Raw genomic sequence first — 21,693 nt, forward strand, 5'->3', positions numbered from 1 at the left:
AATCAAGAAAAAACACTATGGAAGTCAATGAAAAAATGGTTCATTTACCCACATTAATTTTTGGGGCTAACTATCTATTTTTTTTTTTTTTTTTTTAATTGACACAGACACCAAATAACTCAATTTTTATACCTAAAATATTTATTGATTTTCGTAGAAATACCTGTTCCTAAAAGAGAATATAAAAACATTTTAGAAAACATGTCCAACCCCATGTGCATTTAAACAGTGACATCCATTAAAAATCAAGAATTCAAGTGCAAATGTCTTAATAAATGCTTACTGTGGAACAAGAAGTAAAAATTACAAAATAACAACTGTGAACACTGTACAGACATTCAAAAATTGTAATACAAAAAGTGAAAACATCTAGCACTGCTTGAAAAAAAAAAAAAAACGTTATTTGTGGGACAATGTTTCAGCTAAAATAATACAGCTTAACAAGGAAAAGATGGCATTAAAAATAATTTATGAATGTAACAAAAAAAAAAAAAAAAACTAATTTGCACACAGAACTGATCAGCTTTCTTCATTCCATCATCGGTCAGAGTTTCTGGCATATGGAAGCATTGATGGCGAACCTGCAAAACAAACACAACATGATTAGAAATATCAGTTCTGCATTTGCCTAACCTGCCAGCCGCCCTACACACAGTGCACAGGCCCATGGGAGTATTTCATGATGCAGACAATAAATAGGCATTGCACACCCTGTGTGAAACAAGACCAAACCAGAAACGTGACTGATCACACAAGAAGGTGAACTCCTCTCCTCTGCACTCCTCTGTGACTGGGTAACATGGAAGTGATGCCAGACTGTCACTCACACCTAAAGGCCACACGGACCCCGGGCCAAACAACTCAATACAGCCAGGTTCTATTTTCTAGAAACCACTTCTGCTGAAATCTCATCGTATCGGGAAAGCTATGCCCTCCTGTCCGCTCTGGGGACTGTAAGTAATGGTAAGGTCAGAGGTCCACAAATGGCCATTATTTAAGTTTTGGATTCTTTCTTTCACCTTCAGTGTTAATAGGGATCTTTGGTAAAGTAAAAAAGAACTAACCATCTTGTGTAATCAGTTTACAGAAATGAGGTATAGTATAGTTTTAGTGTTTTTGTGACAAATTCTGCCTACAATTGGAACACCAACACACCTTTCACACTGTTTTTGGTGATGGGCTCTCAGTTGACCAGTAGAAGGTCAGTGCATATTATTTTTACCTTTTTTTTCATTTTAAAATTTGCCAAGTTTAATGCAACTGCTACAGAACTATATATATACACTATATGTTACAAGTCTGGGGTCAGTAAATATATTTATTTTTTTAATAAATTCATTCTGTTCAGCAAAGACACACTGAAGTGATCAAAAGTGACACTAAAACTTGTTACAAAAATACTTCTATTTCAATTTTAAAAATGCTGTTCTTTTTGAAATTTTCTGTTCAAAGAATGCTAAGAAGAAAAGGAATCACGGTTTCCACAAAAACAATTAAGTGCAGGCACAATTGTCTTTTTAATAAGAAAGGTTTCTTTAGCACCAATCCAGTGTCCACATGGATCCTCCAGAAAATCATTCTAATAGGTTGGAGCAGATGAAAAAAAATCAGCTTTGCCAATCACAGGAATAAATGACACATTAAAAATGGGATTAAAACTGTTATTTTAAATTGTTAATAAAATGCCTTAAATATTACAGCTTTTTTACTGTATTTCTGATTTAGCATTTATGCAAGTTTTTTTTTTTTTTTTTTTTACAAAATTTGTTTTGAATGAAGCTATTGTCTCAATTTAAAACCCACTCATATTGAAAGTGGTTTCCATGTAAAAGATGACAGTAATTTTAGGTCCACTTCCCCATGGCCTCATCCTACCTGGACGACCGGCTCTCCGAGTCGCCTGCTGCTGGACAGTCTCCAAATGTTTGAATATACCTCCGTAAGAGATCGTTCTTGATCTTGGGAAGAGCTGAAGGAGCGTTCAGCAGGTCCCAGCACTGGAGTTGTGTGTATGGTTTCTTTGAGTAAGAAAGAAAAGAGTCCAAAGTTAATGAAATCCGACATTTGAATTAAAAAACACTAAAAATGGAAAACCAACCTACATCCATAAGAAATATATTTTTACCCTATGAAGTTTCAAGTCTGAAAGGTGACTTTTGATTGGCGGCACCAGAGAAGAGACCACAAGCCTCCTTTGTGCAAAGGCATGATCACGAGTGGGTGGAGAGTTGAACGCAACTCCAGTCTGCTGTGGCCTCAGCACTTCAGTCCTCAAGGCAGGAAATAAGAGAGAAGGGAAAACAGCACATAAATTACTTACTTCTGATTTAAATCACCTTGCAGAACTACCAAATCAAATCTGCAAGCTGAACAACGTACCACACTTAACCTGTGCTTGGTTTTGTCCCCTGTTTAGCACCATGCCCGTCAAACTGTAGCACTGCCTACTGACGAAACCTTTTTCCTTGTAGCTCTTTGCCATTTCCTAGTGAGGAACTTCGTCTAAAAATAACAAAAAAAACACCGGGGTCAAGACAACTTCCCAGTCATTAACCAACCCAAAAACTAAGGCAAAACTAGAAATAAGGCAAAAATGGAATGGAAACTCCAGTTTTAATAAAATACAAATTTAAATTTTTTTTAAACTTTGAAACAGTCCCACAAGCAAAGCGTTTTCCAAACTGCATACTAACTTTGCCAGACACATGTACGTAGCCATTCCTTTTACCTTGAGATAGCGATGACAACTCTGACAGATGTTCTGAAGCGTTTAGAGGTCTGGAGCCCTGTGATTGGCTCAATGTTTGGCTGCGCACCCAGAACGAGCGATTAGTGCGAGAGTAGCCCTGTTCGCACTCTTGAAACCCTCCCCATCCAGCAACAGCAGATACCGCTTCTGATACACCCAGCGACTTCCTGTAACTCTCTGCTCGCAGGTATCTCTCTCATAGAGCCGCTGCACCTACAGGAACAGATTCATAAAGCAAGCACTTCAAATACACTAAAACTTAAAATATAAAAAAAATAATAATAATAAAAAACACCTGACATTAACCAACATCAAAGAACTGTGAATGTGTTGTTAAAGGGATACTCCACTGCAAAATGAAAATTTTGTCATTAATCACTTACCCCCATGTCGTTCCCGTTTTTCCAAACCCCGTAAAAGCTTTATGTTCGTCCTTCGGAAACACAATTTTTTTTAAATATTTTGGATGAAAAAAACCGGGAGGCCTGTGTGACTGTCCCATAGACTGGGGGTGGAGTATCCCTTTTAAATTATTCAAATAAGCTAAAATATCATAAGTTTACTTCGAGAGCAAATTTTCGGTCAAAAACTAAAAACTACATTAAACAGTTAAAATAAAGGAACTGATTATACATTTAATGCATTAATCCTAATTACCCTGTTATTGGTGGGTCTGTTTTCATTGCTAGCTGTGACATTTGGAGCTCAAGCTCATCCTCTGCTTTACACAGCGCAGCTTTTGAGAGAGTTTGCTTTTTTCCTTCTGCCAGGCCAGCTTCGCCGACCTTCTCTCATCCTCCGATAACCTGCACCGCTCCGTAACAGCAGGAGATTTCACCTGTCACGGACAGACAGACAGACAGACATACCCAACCAAAATCTATATGAAATAATCACAGCTGGAACCAAAAAAAAAAAAAAAAAAAAGGACTGAACATTCAGAATGAAGAACGGCAATTTTATCTGCAACTTTCAGCCCAATTGCTTTGTTTCAACATAATCATGCGCAAACTTTTCCCAGTAGGTGAATTCATTGGTTGCATAATGTCTTGATTGATGTTTAAAAAGGTCTGCTTTTCAAAAAAAAAAAAAAAAAATTAAAAAAAAAAGAAACTAATTGTTAATAGCATTACCTGCTCCTGGTGTTTTCAGGCTTTGCAGGGTCTCTCTCCAGACAGGTTTATAGTGTGTTTGAGGGAGGATCTTCTCCTCACTTAGAGCAGCGCTAGAACACTCAGAGAACTCGGTGTTCTCCTTCAGCAAACGTTTCCATTTAGAGAGTTAGTGGATGAGGTAGAAATCCTATTGACAGCATGATCAAATATATTACAAAATAAAATACGATATCAATTTAAAAAGGATTTTGTGTGATACCTGATAATTGCAATTTAAAAAAAAAAACCTGATTTATAGGGTTTGCAACCATTTGGCAAACAAACTATCCTTTTTCCCTTCCCTTTGTGCTCAAGGATAACCAGGTATTTTCGGCACCACTTACTGTCAGAGAGTGAATTCTCATTTCCGTTCAATGTTCCCTCATTTCCTTTTTTTTTTCCCCCTATATTGATCTGAAAAACAGCCAAGTAAAATGTGAAAATCAGATCAAATTTTTTGACCCAATTAATTTTGCATTGGTTTCAACAGTTTTGGTTCCCATTAACTTTCCACTACAATGGATAAAAATTACACAACTGATTTCATTGGTCACTGCTGAAACTAGTTGGATTACCAGCATTCTTTAAAATATCTTATGTTCCACAAATCAGTCCCCATACAGTTTTATTTTTTTTGTTATGACAAGATGTTGAGTAAAAAAAATTTATGCCAATTTTCCACTTTTTGGGTGAAAACTATCCCCTTTAGCACATGCTCTTTTATGCATTCTGTACTAAACACAGTGCAACGAAACCTCATTTTTCTACTCATCATTGTAAATGTTCATACAATTCATGTCTGTATCGTACAAACACTTTCGTCTGAGTGAAAGCTTGTGAAAGAATAAGTAGGACTGGGTATATTGGGGTATATGGGTCAGCCATCTGGTCTGGTTACTTCAAATACAGACTTGTAAGCATTTAAAATTATTGTTCATATACCACCAAGTGTGATTTGTCACTACACCAAGTGTGATTGTTAAATATCTGTGTGATAAATAATAAATAAACTGAAAATTTGCTTGTAAAACAAAAACAGCTTGGGTTTGTAATTTAAGAGTACAAGTCAAAACTTAGGGCTGGAGAATGTTACGCATTCTTCTGGCCAAAGGTTCATGGCCATTGGAGTGTGTTTTCTCTCTGCAGGCGTTGCTGATGTGAGCCGCTTCCTCTTTGTGCTCCAGATTCAGCCAACGTCTGCTGGCAGCTTTGCTGCACCTCAACCGCTTGCTGATCCTCTCTCACGCAACACTTCCCAACTCCAACTGAGACACATTCATCAAATAACTTCAGTGGCTCTTAAACAATGACACAAACTATGATTGATCATGTAACATATGCAAATTTAAAGTGGTTAGTTTCACAAAAAAATGACAAAATTGTTATTTATTAACCATCCAAAGCTGTTCCCAAAAACCCATAAACTGGTTAATCTTCAAACACAAATTAAAGGGATAGTTCACCCAAATATGAAAATTCCCAGTCATTAATTGCTCACCCTCACGTCCGTTCCAAACCCCGTAAAAAAGTTTTTTAGATATTTTGACGAACATCTTTTGATAATATCATTTTCTGGGTCTGCGAACATTTCAGTTACATTGCTGTCTATTGAGGGTCCCAGAAAGCTCTCGGATTTCTATCAAAAATATCTTAATTTTTTTGTTGTTCCGAAGATGAATGAAAGGTCTTTGAGTTGGGAACAATATATGGGTGCAGTTACTGACAAAATTTCATTTGTGGGGTAAATATCACTTTTTATAATCATCTCTTGAATGAAACCTTAGTGGTTTCTTTCCTGCCCATTCCAGTGAAAGTTATCAACCTAACCAAAACAATAGGATGTAAAAAAGAAATTAATATGAGTCCAGTCCCAGTTGAATCCCTGTGAACCTAGATATGATCGCTTTAATGATGAAACTTATTTAATTTAAGTTTTTTTGGGTCTTATTGGTTTGGGACAACAAGAGTAAGTAAATTTTAACAGAACTGATATTTTTGGGTGAACTATCCCTTTAAGAGAACAAATCTTTTTCCCTCACCAGTTTTTCACCATTTCTCATTGGTGCGTTCCTGTCGTCGCTCGATCCTTTTTCCACCTGCTCCTGTTTCTCCTGTCTCCTCTGCCTCTCCATCTGCTCCTCCCTCACTCTCTCCCTCTCTTTCACTGCTCTCATTTTTTCTTTCATCACATCCAACTCTGTTTGTAACTGAGCAGCTCTTTCTCGCTCCGCCTCTAGAGTGCGTCCGACCTCTGTGTTTCTGAGTCTGCAGGCCTTCCAGAGCATCGCACGGAGCCTTCTCACTTCCCTCCCCTGCTCCTTGTGTGCCTCCTGCTCTTCCTGCTCTGCTTGCCTGCGCTTTCCTTCCCCACAGCACCTGCCCTTGCAGACGTTTTCCAACATAGCCTGCCAGATCCCCTCTCCCTGGACGCCTCTCCTGTTCCAGTTGCACCCGTTAGGTCCTGTTAAAACTTTCCTTTTTTCTGTCGTGGGGCACTGGCTTGCTTCCCTGTCTACGGCTTCCTCCTCTAAACGGCGCGCATGCTCCTGGGCCCTTGGTGTTCGAGAGAGAACTCTGCGAGGCTCTGTTGCTCGAGAGCGTTCATCCTCGAGGCGGGAAATTTGCAAGTACAGTGCGTTCGCCGTTTTCTGGGCCCAGCAGGGCCTCCCCAACGAGACTGCTTGGGCCGATCTGGAGCCTCACGGAAGCGCAGGTTACTGGATGTGATGTTTACGCTCCTGGTCCCCCCGTGGCGGAGTGTGTAAGCTTGACCTTGACATGTGAACATGCTTCCTCATTTAAAGCCTGGTGGTTTTAAAAACAAAAAAAAAATATATCCTGGTTCCCCCAGAAAAGTGGTCAAAAAGTGGGACAGAAGAGACGGATTAAAATCCCTAACAAAAGCCACTAAATAAAAACAATGAAAGAATATGAATCATTTTGATGAACTACTTCACAGTACTGATAAACTTGATGACTAACAAAACACCAATAGAAGGTTTATATACATCAAAAATGGGTTCACCTCCTGTGTTTGGTGGTTTGTCAACTGTTGTGTGGTGATGAGTCGCTATTGCTGCTGAAGGCCTCTGGAGTTCTGTAATCTAGCCTGCTTTTCTCCAAGCAATGCTCTGTAGACAGGCCCGATGTTCACACCCCTCAACATTTTCCAGCTTTTAGCCTGAAAGAGACAAACATTTTTCAGAAAAAAAAATACAAAATATGGTGCATACTACTAGTGACAATTCATGTTCAACACAAGAGTGTGCACGCCTTGCTGTACCTGAGCTTGTGAATTTGGCTCTTTAATATTCGTCTTGATTTTTGTATGTAGTCCGGAAGTTCTAGCCTGGGTCTCTTCTAGCTCCTCCTTCAGCACAGAGACACAGCCTTTAGCTCCGGGCCTGCCAACTGCCTTCTGCCACTCCAATCCCCACTTTTCTCAGCTTCCAGAGCAGTAGCACAGATCATGCGTGACACTGTCTGTTCCTGTTGCAGCTGCAACTCCAGCTCTTCAACTAAACAGTGCACAGAGTTAAAATCTACCTTTGGGACTGTTTTTGTTGGTTTTTCAAATATTTGCTGGCAATTTTTTTCCCTAAAATGAATTCTGAAAAAACATACCATCTTTAATCTGCAGCTGATGTTGCCTTTCCATGCCCTGCTCTTTTGCGGTGTGTAGGGAATCCTGCAGCTGCTGCGCAGCTGTTCCTGGCTCTGCTGGGTGCTTGCATGCAGTTGCGCATGCAGGCTGCGCACCTCAGCCAATAGATTGTGACGGTCTGCGTTGAACAGCTGCTCTAGAGACTTCCACTGCTGCTCCTCCTGAAAGAAAATCAGTATAGTTAATAAATGAAAGCACATGGATTTATTTAATATGAGAAAATCAGCATCATATGCTGGGCTTCTCAGCACCTGCTTCTGAAACAGTTTCTTTAACTGATCCAGCAAAGGGGTGAGGTCCATCTGAGTAGCAGTTGCCATGAAAGCTTGAAGCTGAGAGTGAAGCCATTCCCCTTTCACTGTCAAACACACTGCGGACAGCCTGCAATAGCTCACACCTCCAGTCCACATCCCCACTGTCAGTCTTCATATACATAAACACAAAATTCAAATGTAAGTGAACTGTTGATCGCACACACTACTGCACACAATCACTCTGGATATGCAGTTTTATTTCCAAGTTACTTTAACCCTACATAGCCTAGTGCATTATTTTTTAACCAGAAAAAAGGTCTCTAAATTACCAACATGATTAAAACTTCTTTGCTGAAAAAACCGGCTGCACACAATCTACTACCACGCCTTGGCTGTCTGACTGTTTAATTCCTTACTTTTAAGGATCTATCAGGTAAGCGAGATACACAGATGAGCCTCACCCTGGGTTTCCCTGTCAGCCCATCCTGCAGAGCAGCTCTCTGAGTGATAAGATGGTTCTCCCTGTAAGGCCCTTCTCTCCCTCTGCCAGGAGGGGGGTGGGCAGGCCCGAATCTGGGCGGTGACTGGCCAGATGGGCCAGGGTCGATGGGACAAAGGGGACCATTGGGATCTACAGCTTTCCTGGTAGACGCGCGTCAAAAATAGCTGTAAATGATCACGCAGAATATAATCACCAAATCCAATCAGTTCTCATGTCAGGAGCGAGGGCGCATATTAACATTGTCGTGTACCTGTAACTCAGGTGTGAGGGTCCTCCGTGGTTCTCGTGCATACTGCCGCAGCGCTATCTGTGTTTTTCCGCAGGTGACATGTCCTCTGCAGCGCCCGATCCTGCACCAAATGAGCCTTTAAAGGCCTGTATGTCCACCTCCAGCCTCAGGCATGGCCTCCCAACTCTGGAGCTCACATCTACAAACCAAACCGTTAGAACTAACAGAAATGTCTTAATCTTGATTAAACACACCAGTCTCTCTACAGAATGTAAGCAGGCATGTACGACCCATAAAAACGCCCACTGCTGCCGGATCCATGCGGACCACTCCGGCACAGACACGGAAGGTGAACCAAGTGGATACCGAGATGGTGTCACATCTTGAAATTGTCCAATTCATGAATCTGAACAAACAATGCATTTCCTTCATTTTATTAATGGAATTCAGTTAGCGCTTTAATGTTTCCAGTTAGCACTGAAACCTTTCTTTGGAAATAAAGTGAAAACGATGCTTACCTTATCTGCATCCAGGGAGTCAAGCACAGAAAGGTGTTTTCGACACAGTAAGAGAGCAAGGGATGCAGTGTGTGTGCTGGGTGGGACTTCCTCTGAAGGTGGGATAAAGTTTGTCGGGCGGTGGTCTCTCTTTGTCCCGGGCCCATAGGCTTAAGGCTTGCTGTGAAACTTCTAGGCTGGCGCTTGTGAAGCGCACTGAGCTCTGAGAGGTGAGACACCTGCAGACGAGAGGGGTGCTCTTCACTGCACTCCAACTCCACGCAGGACTTCTGGTGAAGATAGGGAAGCAGAGAGGGATGGGTCACGGAAAGGCCTTCAAGAAAGCGGTGGCCGTGGTTTGGGATGGTGGTCCCTGCAGCCGCAAGCGCTTGTTGGAGCTGCTCCTAGCTCCCGCTGCTGATAGGCCAGCGCTTCTTCCTGCACAGCCAGGTCATCCTGCAAACTCCCGCAGCTCTGCTTTCAGGTGCTGGTTATGGACCCTCGAGATCAGCCAATGCACCCATCTTTTGTCTGATGGTGAAAGATCAAATCAGCAACTTGATTTTTACACTTCTGAAAAAAGTACTAGTGCTTGTGCTCTGCTATATTTATTCTATTAACCTTAAAAATGCATGGAATCTGTACAAGTTTTTTATTTATTTTTTTACATTCTGGATAAAAGTCAAAACCGACAAACCAATGTGTGTATCAATTAAGAAAACTAATCCACATACCTGTCCCTCTTCCTGTAACTTTTCAGCTCTCTTCTGTGCTGGGGTACTAAGCCCCTTTCCTTCACAGCTAAACTTCCGCCTCTAGAGCATCATGCCTCTCCCCTCAGGTGGATCAGCTGCTGTTCTCACTCACGTAAAGCAGTCTCTCAGCTTTAGCCAAGGTCTCTTCAGCACACGTCCTGCAAAAATAAATCACGCAGTAATGTTAGTTCTTTACATCACACACACACCAAAATGAGTTACATCAGCAGATTACAAAACTATATTAAGTTAAGGTCATACTCTGAAAATGGAGAAAACCTAGCTCGTCAAATCTGCAGCAAGTCAAGTCATTGTAAAAATGCATGACCCAAACATGTAATTATTCCCATTCTAACAAGTGAACAAACCAAACCAAAAATGACATAGAACTGTACAACATGTCAAAAAAAGGGCCAAATCCAAAGGGAATTTGCATCCTACTCAAATCACAAGAAAAGTGGCGTCGTGTGCTAGAAAGAAAGTTCCAAGAAATTAAATATTTTTGCTTGAAACGGAGCTCCCATCAACCTCGATCCACGACTCTAAACAAAGCAAATAAAAACAAAGTGGCAGCTTTTCACTTCTAGCTCATGACTAACCAATCCCAAAGTTTCAGATCAAGCGTTAAAAGTAAATGGTTTAAAAGACTTCAGACAGACTTCCGCTTGATAAATTTACTTCCCAGTTGAGCTATTTTCTCTCATGTGGCCAGAGGGCTGGATTAAATCATTCTATTCTTTGTCCCTCCCCTTTTTTTTCTTTCTCTCTGTAATTTCAGGCACTACCCAAACTGCACAAACAAAACATGGTTGATCGCAAGTAATTACAGAGATCTGTAAAGCATTAAACCTTGAGGTAACTTCCCAAATAATTCACTGTTTGCATCATAGTTCATGGCAAGAGTAAAGCTCCACAGAGTTACAGCCCAAATCCATAATCACAGTTTGCTTCTATAGGGGCAGTCCTTGTTCATATTCCATTAGCTAATAAGAAAGGTAAAATTAAACACTTAAAAAAACCGTGAGTGAGCAGGGTTTGATTTCAAAAAAGTTTTCCAAAATATCTCACCAGAACTTCTTTTTTTGAGCTTCTCCTTGTTTAGCCACCGTTCTCCTTGTGTTGGTCAATTAGTTCTTTAATGTAGTTAGTCTGTTTGATGTCACTCCTGTTTCAACGCTCCTATTTCCTCCTGGAGGCATCCTCCCGTTTTCTCTCAGAGCCTCTCTCTCAACTGGACAGTTTTTCTCTTTGCTTGTCTCCAAGGCAATGACGGTGGCTTTGCCTACTTGTTACGCTTTTGGCTCAAGCGCATCCAGTTTGAACTGTAAAGCAATCGAGCTCATTCTGATATTTCCTCTTCTTGTTTTGCAGTTCTGAGGTTTGGTTCTCACCAGAAGCTCCTTCTCAACACACTGGTTCTTCACCTCCTCCTGTGTAGCCTGCCAAGCTCCCTGCTGGACCTCGTCTCTTCTCTCTTCTGCTCTTTCTCAGCTGGAGCTCAGACTCTCTAAGCCCGGACTGATGAGCTCGATCTGTATCTTCCAACACTTCCACACTGTCCGCCAATCTCGCCGCTTCTGTCTGCTTTCTCCTCTAGGCTGGAGTGCGCTCTTTTCGCTTCCTGTTAACAACACATCCACCTTCCCCCTTTCCTCTCCTAGACTTCCGGCCGAGTTCCTCTCACCCTGCTTTTCCATACTGGTCTCTTGGAGAGCGAGACAGTCTTTGAAAGGCCTTCTCTTCAGCTGCTCCGTTCCAGCTGCAACGTGTAATCCTTCATGCGAGATACGAGATAACTGCAGTGGTGTGGCTGCGGAGCTCCTGGCACAGCTACCCAGGCTGCCCTCTGCTGGTGAGGATGAGGGACCAGGGGAAGTCAGTGTACGCAGGTGCTGTCAGTGTTGGGGTCCTGACCTCATAGGAGGTGGGTCAAGCTGGCTACAACTCGCTCTTGAAGCTTGTTATAACCGCGTGGAGTCTGCTCACTTCTCTTCTTCCTTGCCTGCCGTACAATCACTGCTGGTCACAACGAGACGTTCAACCAGAGATGGCACTCTTCAATCTCCTCTTGCTATTTTCTCTAGAGTCTGAAATGGGTAATGTAGGACTAGTGTACAAAACATCACGCGTACTGTTACATTGCTTTATCAAACTACAATGTACAAAAAGATGGCTAAAATGAAACAAAGACTCGTTAACCTGTGGATTTATTGTTCCTTGTAATAAGTGTACATCAGATCCTTCCTAGGGCAACAGAGTCTAGGAATTTAAAACAAATTGAACATGCGGAAGAATCCTTGAATTCCAGTTCCAGTAAGCATTTCTTTGTTATGCTTGCCAGTCAAAAAATCTGGGAACACACAACAAACATGGACATACTTGTCTATACCTGATTATCACCTGAGTCATCCAGTCAGCTCTTGCTGCAGCTGGAGGATCTGTTGGGTTGTGTTGTCCGATCTCGATTCTTCGTACTCCGCCAGAAGACACCAAAAAAAAAGGAGCAGAAAGGCAGCTGAAGGATGGCTTCGTTACTTCCCTCTTCTAGACGCGCTTGTTAAAGTGTGCACAGTCTCGCTAAAGGACACAGAGTGTGCGTCAACCCTGGCTTTTTAACATCCCCTCCAGACCAATTCATTAACTAAATCAATACAGAATTCGAAGGAAAGGTTCTAGTGTGTCTATAAATAACAGTTTATCCAGAGTACTGTGAACAAATGAATAGAAACATCGACCCATAACAGTGCCAGGCTACACTCATTCAAACACAGTATAATGAGACCAGAGACTAACATGCAGGTGAGTGATGTGCGTTCTGTGAGCCTGCTCTTCTGTCATTCTGTCTGCTCTCTGTTGTTTTGTTGAGGTTCTCCAGACTGTAGTGCTAGTTGTCAGATCCTCTGTCTCTCCCTCACTACCTAAATCCGTCTCAAGCTCAGGTTTATCTCACGCTTCTTACAGCAACTCCACCTAAGAGAGATCCCCAACTCTTAAATCAATTTCCATTGTGCATGTCCTAAGCAGAAGCAGAAACAATGAACAGTTAAAAGGCAATTTCCGATCTCTTCTACTTTCTTGTTTTATATACACTCCACTGGTTGTTTCGATTGGTTCCTGTCAGATCCTGCCTGCGTGAACCGTCTTCGAACTGCTCCCGGATGGGTTGGGGTCGGGTGGTCTATTAGGCAGGGGGAACCGGTGTCTGGTCTCATCTAAGGACATGGGACTGTAGGGCAGAGAGATCTGAAGCTTATTAGCATACTGCTGCTGCTGCAAAGCTTCTTTATCCTGAAAGTAAAAACCAGCAGACCACTACTTGGCTTAGAACTATTTTAATATTCAGGCCTAATAAAAATACTTCCAAATCGCCCCAACATTAACACACCAACTGAACAGCTAAAAAATGCATTTGGTATTTGTAGGTCAGTATTTTTGGAACCTAGCTGGTGACCTCCTGCAAGGTTTCTTGCGTGCTGTACTGAGTTATTTGCTTCCAGCTGGTCCATTTCGGCTGGCATCTTCACAGCTTCAGCACAATCCTGACTCCACAACGCACGTATATGAGACGCTCACACCATAGTCAAGTTTTTCAAATCTCTTCATTACGCTCTTCAACACTCACGCGGACAGGTGTCTTTTGCTGCAGACATACACTATCGTCTTCCATCTTATCTTTGATCAGAGCCTGAACCGACTTTCCACTGTACAAATTACACAAAGAATGTGGTGTGAGGCCAAACACAATACATAAACACGCGGCCTAGTCCTAACCAAACGATATGCCTGAACAGCAAGTCCGACAATACGCGCGCATACGAATATTAACCACAACATGTTTATTGCAACAGATTGAGACTTTTAAGAGGGTTACAAGAAGACAATCCTAAAATGAACAGACACAAATGTACAGTTTAGGCAATAAAGCTATTAAATAAAGCCTTCAGAAGCCACTACAGCAGTAAACAAATACATTTCTGAGGAAAGAGGATTTGTGTATGTGTGTATTTGAGTAGGAGGATGAAAGAGGGGGGAAAAAAAACATGAATTACAGACATGACTGATGTATACCTGCTGAAAAGGTTTGACAAACAAGAAAATGAATGGACAATATCTATCACATGCTCTACTACTTGAAACGCTGCATAAGCCATGCATATTTGCCACAGGACCAGCACATAAATGACTACAGCTGGATAACATACCTGAAGAACCAAGTCCTCAATCTACAACATTCAGTTAGGGAGAAAAAAAAAAGCATCTAAATGAACATTCAAATCATTCAGAGATATCAGAGGATCAGAATGTCTTTAGGCTCTTTGTCACGGACACAGTATGTGAGAAATGAAGAGCAACAGGTTTTTTAGACTTTGCCTGGAGCATGGAATTTTTTATGTTTTCTTTTGCTCTGTTATCGTACCAGACATACAGGCACATTAAAAATGCAACTGCATCAAGAATTCAGTGTGCTGAATAGTGTAAATATATTATTGAATATATGTATAGAATATAGACTTTTTTTTTTGTTAAAAAAAAAAGGAATTTTATTCTACAAGGCTGCATTAATGTTCAAAAGTGACATTAAAGACTTCATTTTTATTATTAAAAAAGAAAAAACAAAGAAAACACCTTTCAAATAAATGCTGTTCTTTTCAACTTTCAAAAAATACTAAAAAAAATCATTCACTTTCAATTTCCACACAATTATCAAGCAGCACAACATTGATAAGAAATGTTTCTTGAGTACCAAATCAGCATATTAGAATGATTTCTGAAGGATCATGTGACACTGAAGGCTGGAGTAATGTCTGCTGAAAATTCAGTTTTCCATCACAGGAATAAATTATATCTTAAAATAGAAAACTATTTTATACAAATAGAAATTAATATTCCACAATTTACCAATTTTACTGTATTTTTTTTAATCAAAGAGCAGGAATGGAAAGTTAGTGCCACTTCATTCTGCTCACATACTCTTCACAGTTTATCCAAGTCACAAAAAGGGTGTCAGTCTGTTTAAAACAAGCGCGCCATCTAAAGTTCTAGACATGGACCCTTACCCTCTGACCCTTGCTGTCCCCTCCTGTGTGTACTTTAGATGGTTGTGCTGAAAGTGATCTTCTAGATTCTTTATTTCCTGCTGGAATTCATCTCTCTCATGCTCGGCTCACTGCTTGTTCCTGTACATAAGGAAAAAAGGCAGGGAGCCATTTATTTCCACAAGCTTACATTCACTTTTTCTGTTGCTGAATTTCAGACCTTGAATAAGCTACTGGAAACACTCCCATCTATGAACTGCGGTTATGTTTGAGCTGTTTGCTCCCAGAGCATCAATATGTTTGCTTCACGATGAATATTTCGATGCAGGCGTGCTGATGTTCCTCCAGCTGATGCGCATGAAATGCTCCTGCTCCTCAAGGCCTGCTCCAGCATCTACAGGCCGAGGCAGCCAAACCACGCAGTTCTTCTCCGCCTGCCGCTGCACGCCTCCACACACTCCTGCCCCAGACGCTCAGTCTCCGCTAGCAGAGCTGCACAGAGCCCAGAAGAACCAATGAATAAAATCAATACGCAACTGCAGAGTCCATGTCAACAAAACACACAAACTGCAAATGCAAATTAAGATGCAAACATGCACAGGAGCTCTGGATCATTTGTGCGTTCTCAATGCACAAATAAAGCACAGCAAACTGGATCAAGAAGATAAAAAATTGCGCAAAGAACATCGCTATAAGAGTCTTCAATGGGTATTTGGAACTTTAAACTTGGTATGTCACAATCAAAAAATATCACAGGATAAAGTGCGATATAGCCATTAAAACGTTCCTACAAAAAATAAACGGAAACTCATCAGGAATTAGTTTTACTGGTGTCAAACTGTACATGAATACTCTTTAACTCAACATTTGGTTACTGTCAGAGAGATTATATCACAACCAGCTCTTCCTCTGCACCAGTTTCATGTATGGCAGAGAATTTAGGATTGAAAACATGTCTCCTCTGAATACAAGCACTTCAAATTTTACTCCGTGGTTAGGGGTATTGAGGTGCCTCTTTGTATTTTCAAAATAGTCGACACACCTGAGCTATCGGCTAAGTAGCTTCTTAGTGTTGGTACCTTAATATTGTTTGAGAACAGCCACCGTGAAAATGTTGCAGACTATGAAGCGTTAGTTCACAGCAGAATGAAGTTTTCCACTACAAGGCAATATTTAATTTTAAATGATTTCCTTCAGTGAGATTTTATATAATATTAATAATTTATGGCAAAACCAAATAGAATAATAAAACAAATCAACTGTACTAAACAAATAACAAAATTCATCTTTGCACTGTAGAAGTGGAACAGAAGATACACCTGAAGTGTGGTACACAGACTGTTTAATGTAATTTAAAAGTGGCCTGAATTGCATTTACAACTGCATGAATAATCCTATGGGATTCTTTTTTTCTTAATATGAATATATTCTTTGTATAATTTCATTAATTAAAATGATTTTACTAATTAAATGTGAAACTAAAACGCCATTCATTCAGTCATTTAATCATTCATTAAACTCATTTTGCACATTTTGGTTTAGCCCAATTCATGCACCTAAATTGTCAGTTTGCATTTTGTTAATACTATAATTATGATATTATGCAAGATGATACATATCCTTACACCCCCTGCACCTCTGTGTGCAAAGCAACGAGTCCATCTTTAAGAAGTACATGACTGTTTGGCATGCACGAATGACAAAACTAATGTTATGTAATTGCATGTTATGTAATTCAATCTGAGAATTAAACTAAAAGCATATCAGCTTAAATCAAGCCCCTAAACCCTTTTTCTCTCACCCTTCTCAGTGTCTCCGAGGCCAGCCGTGAGGGCTTCTCTCTGGCGCTTGGGAGGGAGAATTATGATTTTTCACTGAGCTGCTGCAGGTTGGACGCGTGTGCTCTCCAGCTTCTCTGCCAGAGCGCTGCTGCTGCGTTTCCTTCTGCTGGGAAGTGCACTCCTCAGCTGCTTTCTCAGCTACATAGCCTTCCACATCAGACCTAGAGCCACACACATGTAAAATGCACACAGGACACACCAAATGAGGTAAGTGCCCGATGTCAGAGAAAGAAGTAAATACAATGGACAACAGCATATATAGATATTCTGACCTTCCCGGCCTTGTGCAGCTTTCCAGCACAACTAGCTGGCTCTTCAGATTAGCCTCATGATCCAGCTGCTCCCGGAGCTGAGAGTTCTACTCTCTGCCTGTGCTTTGAAACAGCAGAGGCGGCTCCAGCCTCCTGCCTCCGCTCTCCTGAACAGCTCATTTTAGCATGGCCTGAAGACCACACATCTGCTCCAACTACAGCAGAAAATAACAGGGAGAGAGAGAGAAAGGAACAAACATATGGATTAGAAGGAAAAAAGTTAAAAGATAAAAACACAATTGCTAACAAATAAAACCTCATTTTATTTATTGTTTCTTGTAATTCTAAGGCGAGTGTGTGTTTTTTCTCAACTGTTTACTTTAGTTTTAGAGTGGTCGGGACGCAATATTGACAAGCGTAAACTAGCACGTTTTAGGAGGGATTTATTAAACATGGATGCAGAAGAAGGTTCGGAACTGTCCGAATATGTACAGTCACTGACTCTGCGGGACCGTGACAAAAAAAATAATAATAAAAAAAGTGGGAGTTAGCATACATTTATCAATTAATTCAGTTGATCACTCAGTTCACTGACCAAAATATAATGACGAGTGGATAACATTATAGTAGCCTAATTAATTAATTAATTTATTTTTAGCTAAGCCTGGTGTAGTTCTTGTATCGTTCTCATTTGAAACATTTTAACCAGGTTTTGGATATTTCCTAGACAACATATGAATTACTTTCGGGTGGTTTGGGAAATTTTGTCAAGGCTTATTGTCTAATGTAACCTATCGCTGGGCTAACTATGATTAGCAATGTGGATTATTTTAAGAGACCATTCAAAGGATGGCACACACATCTATCGCTGTATGTTTGTTTAACATTTAAGCTAGCCAGTGCAGCTGAAGGTTGTGACTTTTCACCTATAAAACATAAAACTTGCTTTGATTTATGCTAGATAAAGAGCCTTTTTTTACAGTACATATGCATAGATTATTTTTACCTAATATAAAGTGTGCACACTGCAAACCGCAGGCATTATTTATGATCGTCTCTGTCTAGTCTAGTATTGCATTCAGCCCTGGTGTCTTCTTGATTTCTGTGAAGGAATGTCAGCCGGGATCAGTGAAACTTTAGTTTTGAACCAAAAGCGCTGTTCCTTCTATTCTGGCAGCCAAAAAAACAACAAGACGACATTTTAAAGTCAAAACCTCAAACTTTAACGCGCCTGCTATGAGTTCTTCCTTATGTTTTGCCTCCAGCTAGAGCGGTGACGTCACAGTGACGTAAGTGATTAAGGGGTCTATAGAATGATATGGGTTATTTTTTATGTTTTGCAATAAAGTAAACAGCATAAATACTACTACGACTAGCAAGTAATTTTATACTATTTACACTCAATAAAATATAAATTAATACTATAAATGCTGTTCTTTGAGACACAAAGTACTGACAGTAGTGGATGGTCAGGGTGTGTGTTGTGTTGGCACCTGCTGTGAGGATTCTGAGAGCAGCTCCAGCTAGTTTTATCCACAGTACGTGAGCAGACCGTGTACAGGCACCCGCATGCGCTCTTCAACCTTCGACCTCCATCTCTCCCTCCGGCCCAGAGAACACACTCATCACAACAGCCTCTGAGACATATCCAACCCCTCGTCCACAGCCGAAGCCACACACTACAACTCAGCCTCCTGTCTACACTACCCAATCACCTCTCCTGGAAAAGAAAAAAAAATTAATTAATTGTTCCAGATCTGTCTGTGGAAAGTCAACTTAAAAATATTACCCATAATTTAGAACATAATCGGCCAAAGCGTCCTTTATATTAGTTCCAAAAAAGTAGTTTTACAAAGATGTGTAAAAAGAATGTTTTAGCAACTTTTCAATATTTGCCATCATTAAAGTGCGTTAATTCAACACAAAACATTAATTTTGGTCATCCTTCACGGTCGCCCCTAAACCTCCCCAGAACCTGAAAAAAAAAAAAAAAAAATACTATGGGAATGTCCATGGCTCCAGGCAACTGGGTTACCAACAGTCTTCCAAAACTCCTTCTAGTTGAACCAACAAACAGAAGATAAGAAACGAGTACAGGATAACCAGTGGAACAGGTGAGTAAATGATGACAATTTTAACTTTTGGTCGAACTATCCCTTTTAAAACATTTTATATACACATTTTTTATTACAGTTTATATTATTAAAGATTTGAGCACTTTTTAATAGTGGGTGTGATCAGTATAGATCTCATTCAGCAGACTAACAGAAACCTTACCAATCTTCATGTGATCACTGCTACTTGTGGCTCTCCAAGAGATGGGCATTTTGTCTCCCGCCCCGACCACCTGACACACAAAACCCCCAACTTTGTGGATGATGTGATCTTCTCGTTGCCATAGTGATTCAGATAGCATGTCTATGCGCATTCCGCTTTAGTTTGTCACTGCTTTTCGACAGGTCTTGTTGACGGGGGGAGTGAGGGTGGCGGAAAAATCAAAAGTTTTTAATGATACAACCTCAAGTATGAGTCGGTTAGTGCCACAAAATCACTATTTCTGATCCCTGCAGGGTCAGCTGACCTTTGCGTTTGGCCATTGTTGAGGTCCTGCTAGGCGCATGGCTAGTAGATTGTCTCCCTCCTGGGTTTATCCCGGTTCTCTGCGTTTGCAGGAGCGTCTCCAGCGTTGGTACACATCTGGCCAGATTGACTTCTAGCTCCACCTTCAGCCCGCTCAACCTCCGTACGCCAGCTGAGGAAGAGGCAGAATAGATGCCACAAACAGGAAACCAGTCATCACACAGGCAGAAAAAGCGTAAAACATTTGCTCAAGAAGTGTCAATGCAACTACAAATAGGGAAGAGGTTAACTTCTAGAAGCCTCATAAAATAAGCTTTGCCAAAAGTAAACAGAACACATGTCTGTCTGTGGACGGCACCCCGCAGTTCTACAGCTTTGTTTTGAGTCTGAAGGATTTTTTTTCCAAGCCAAAAAGAGGTGGGGGAAAACAGCAGAAAAAGCAGATCAGACAATTGTAGCGTGCATTTAAATAAGGCTCCTGTAAGAATGTGTGGTGTTTTTTCATCTGCCAAAAGGCATGCAAAGATGTAACCATACAACAACAGCTCTACCAAAGCTTACAGCTAGGCCTTTTGTTACCGTTACCATTCCCACCCACCACTTCTTATGTACACCAGCATCTAGGGCTGGTGCCAATAATCGAATGCGATTATCATGCGCTCATCTCATCAGTAAAAGCCGGTTCTGTGAATATAGTGCCATAGTTCACTGACAAGCTAAGCAATATCGTGTTTCATTAATCGAAGGCAATACCTCAGGCAATAATGAATGCGATATTGCGTCTTTCATGTCATTCAAACCAGTAACACCTTTGTTCATCTTTGTAACACAAAATGAAGATATTTTGACGAAATCTGAGAGCTGCACACAGACAGCAATGCAACTACATGTACAATGTTCAAGGGCTCAGAAAGGTAGTAAGACAACATTGTTAAAACAGTCCACGTGACAATGATTCAAACTTTAATTTTATGAAGCGATGAGAATATTTTTGTGCGCGCAAAGAAATTTAAAATAAGGACTTTATTCAACCAATCTTCTCTTTCAGGGATCAGAAAGCTCTCGGATTTCTCCAAAAAATATCTTAATTTGTTTTAACGAAGAGGAACGAAGGTCTTACGGGTTTGGAACGACATTGATGGGGCGAGTACTAATGACAGAATTTTCCTATTTGGGTGAACTAAAATGGAAACTAGCGTCGGACTCATCTAGACTGCAAATTGGTACAAAAAAATACAAATACAAAAAATCTCTACAGATACCAAAACCTCTATTAGTGTATTCCAGGCTTTAGAGAATTAAATGAACAGTGTAAAACTTCAAAAACTGCCAAGCCTATCTTCTAGTACTTATTGTTTTTGTCGTCAGTAGTAAAAGATTTCAAATAATACCAAATACTTGAAGCAAAGGTTAAATGAAATATTCAAGTTTGTTACACTGAGGTGACTGTTCTCATTTGCTGTAGCGTGTATGGCAAGTTGACCAAGTGATTGTGTTGGTACCTGTTGAAAACTACAGTATCCAACTTTTGTAGTTGCGCATTGAGGTTGGCTCATCTTGTCACTGTAGGCAAGACTCACGTTTGCTCGTGTTGCTGTCTTAAAGTCTTTTCCAGCGTCCCTCAAGAGCGATCAGCTTTTTCCTGGGTCACTCTCCTCCTGAAAGACGCACATACAAATAGGTATGAGAAGCAATTGACAACCTCTTCTCAGATTTACATTCTCACCTCCAAACAGACATAGGCCACATGGTGAGATCAGAACTTACCCAGTGATTTCCATAAAGAATTAGAGATCATTGATTTAATCACAAAAAAAAAAAAAAAAAAAAAGCAAATTGACCCCCACACAAACCTCAAATCCTCAATCAGCCAGTCATCACTCACGTGACCCTATACTTCCTCCCATCGGTAGGATTAATACTGAGAGAGGACCTCTCTAATGCCCCAATGGGAAAGAGGCCAACTGACAACCTCAAACCAGTGTAAACCTCAGAAAGCCCCTTTGCTGACAGAGGACAGCTCTACAAGGTCAAACATAAATGTCCAACAGCATCCGATCTAGAGAAAAAGTTTACTATGATTGATGGAGGATATAATGTACAGCACAGGGTGGGGATTAGTATTAATTTGAGCTTAGAAGTGGACCGTCCCCCTGCTCCAGATGTTAAATCCCTCCCCCA

General features: G+C 40.8%; 1 pseudogene; it reads right to left on the reverse strand.

The window, feature by feature from the left end:
* Nucleotides 1-544: 544 nt before the first annotated feature.
* The window catches only part of LOC122137595, a 37,900-nt pseudogene continuing 16,751 nt past the window's right edge, over nt 545-21,693 (reverse strand).

The sequence above is a fragment of the Cyprinus carpio genome, chromosome B6, assembly GCF_018340385.1.
Source record: "Cyprinus carpio isolate SPL01 chromosome B6, ASM1834038v1, whole genome shotgun sequence".
NCBI classification, from domain to species: domain Eukaryota; kingdom Metazoa; phylum Chordata; class Actinopteri; order Cypriniformes; family Cyprinidae; genus Cyprinus; species Cyprinus carpio.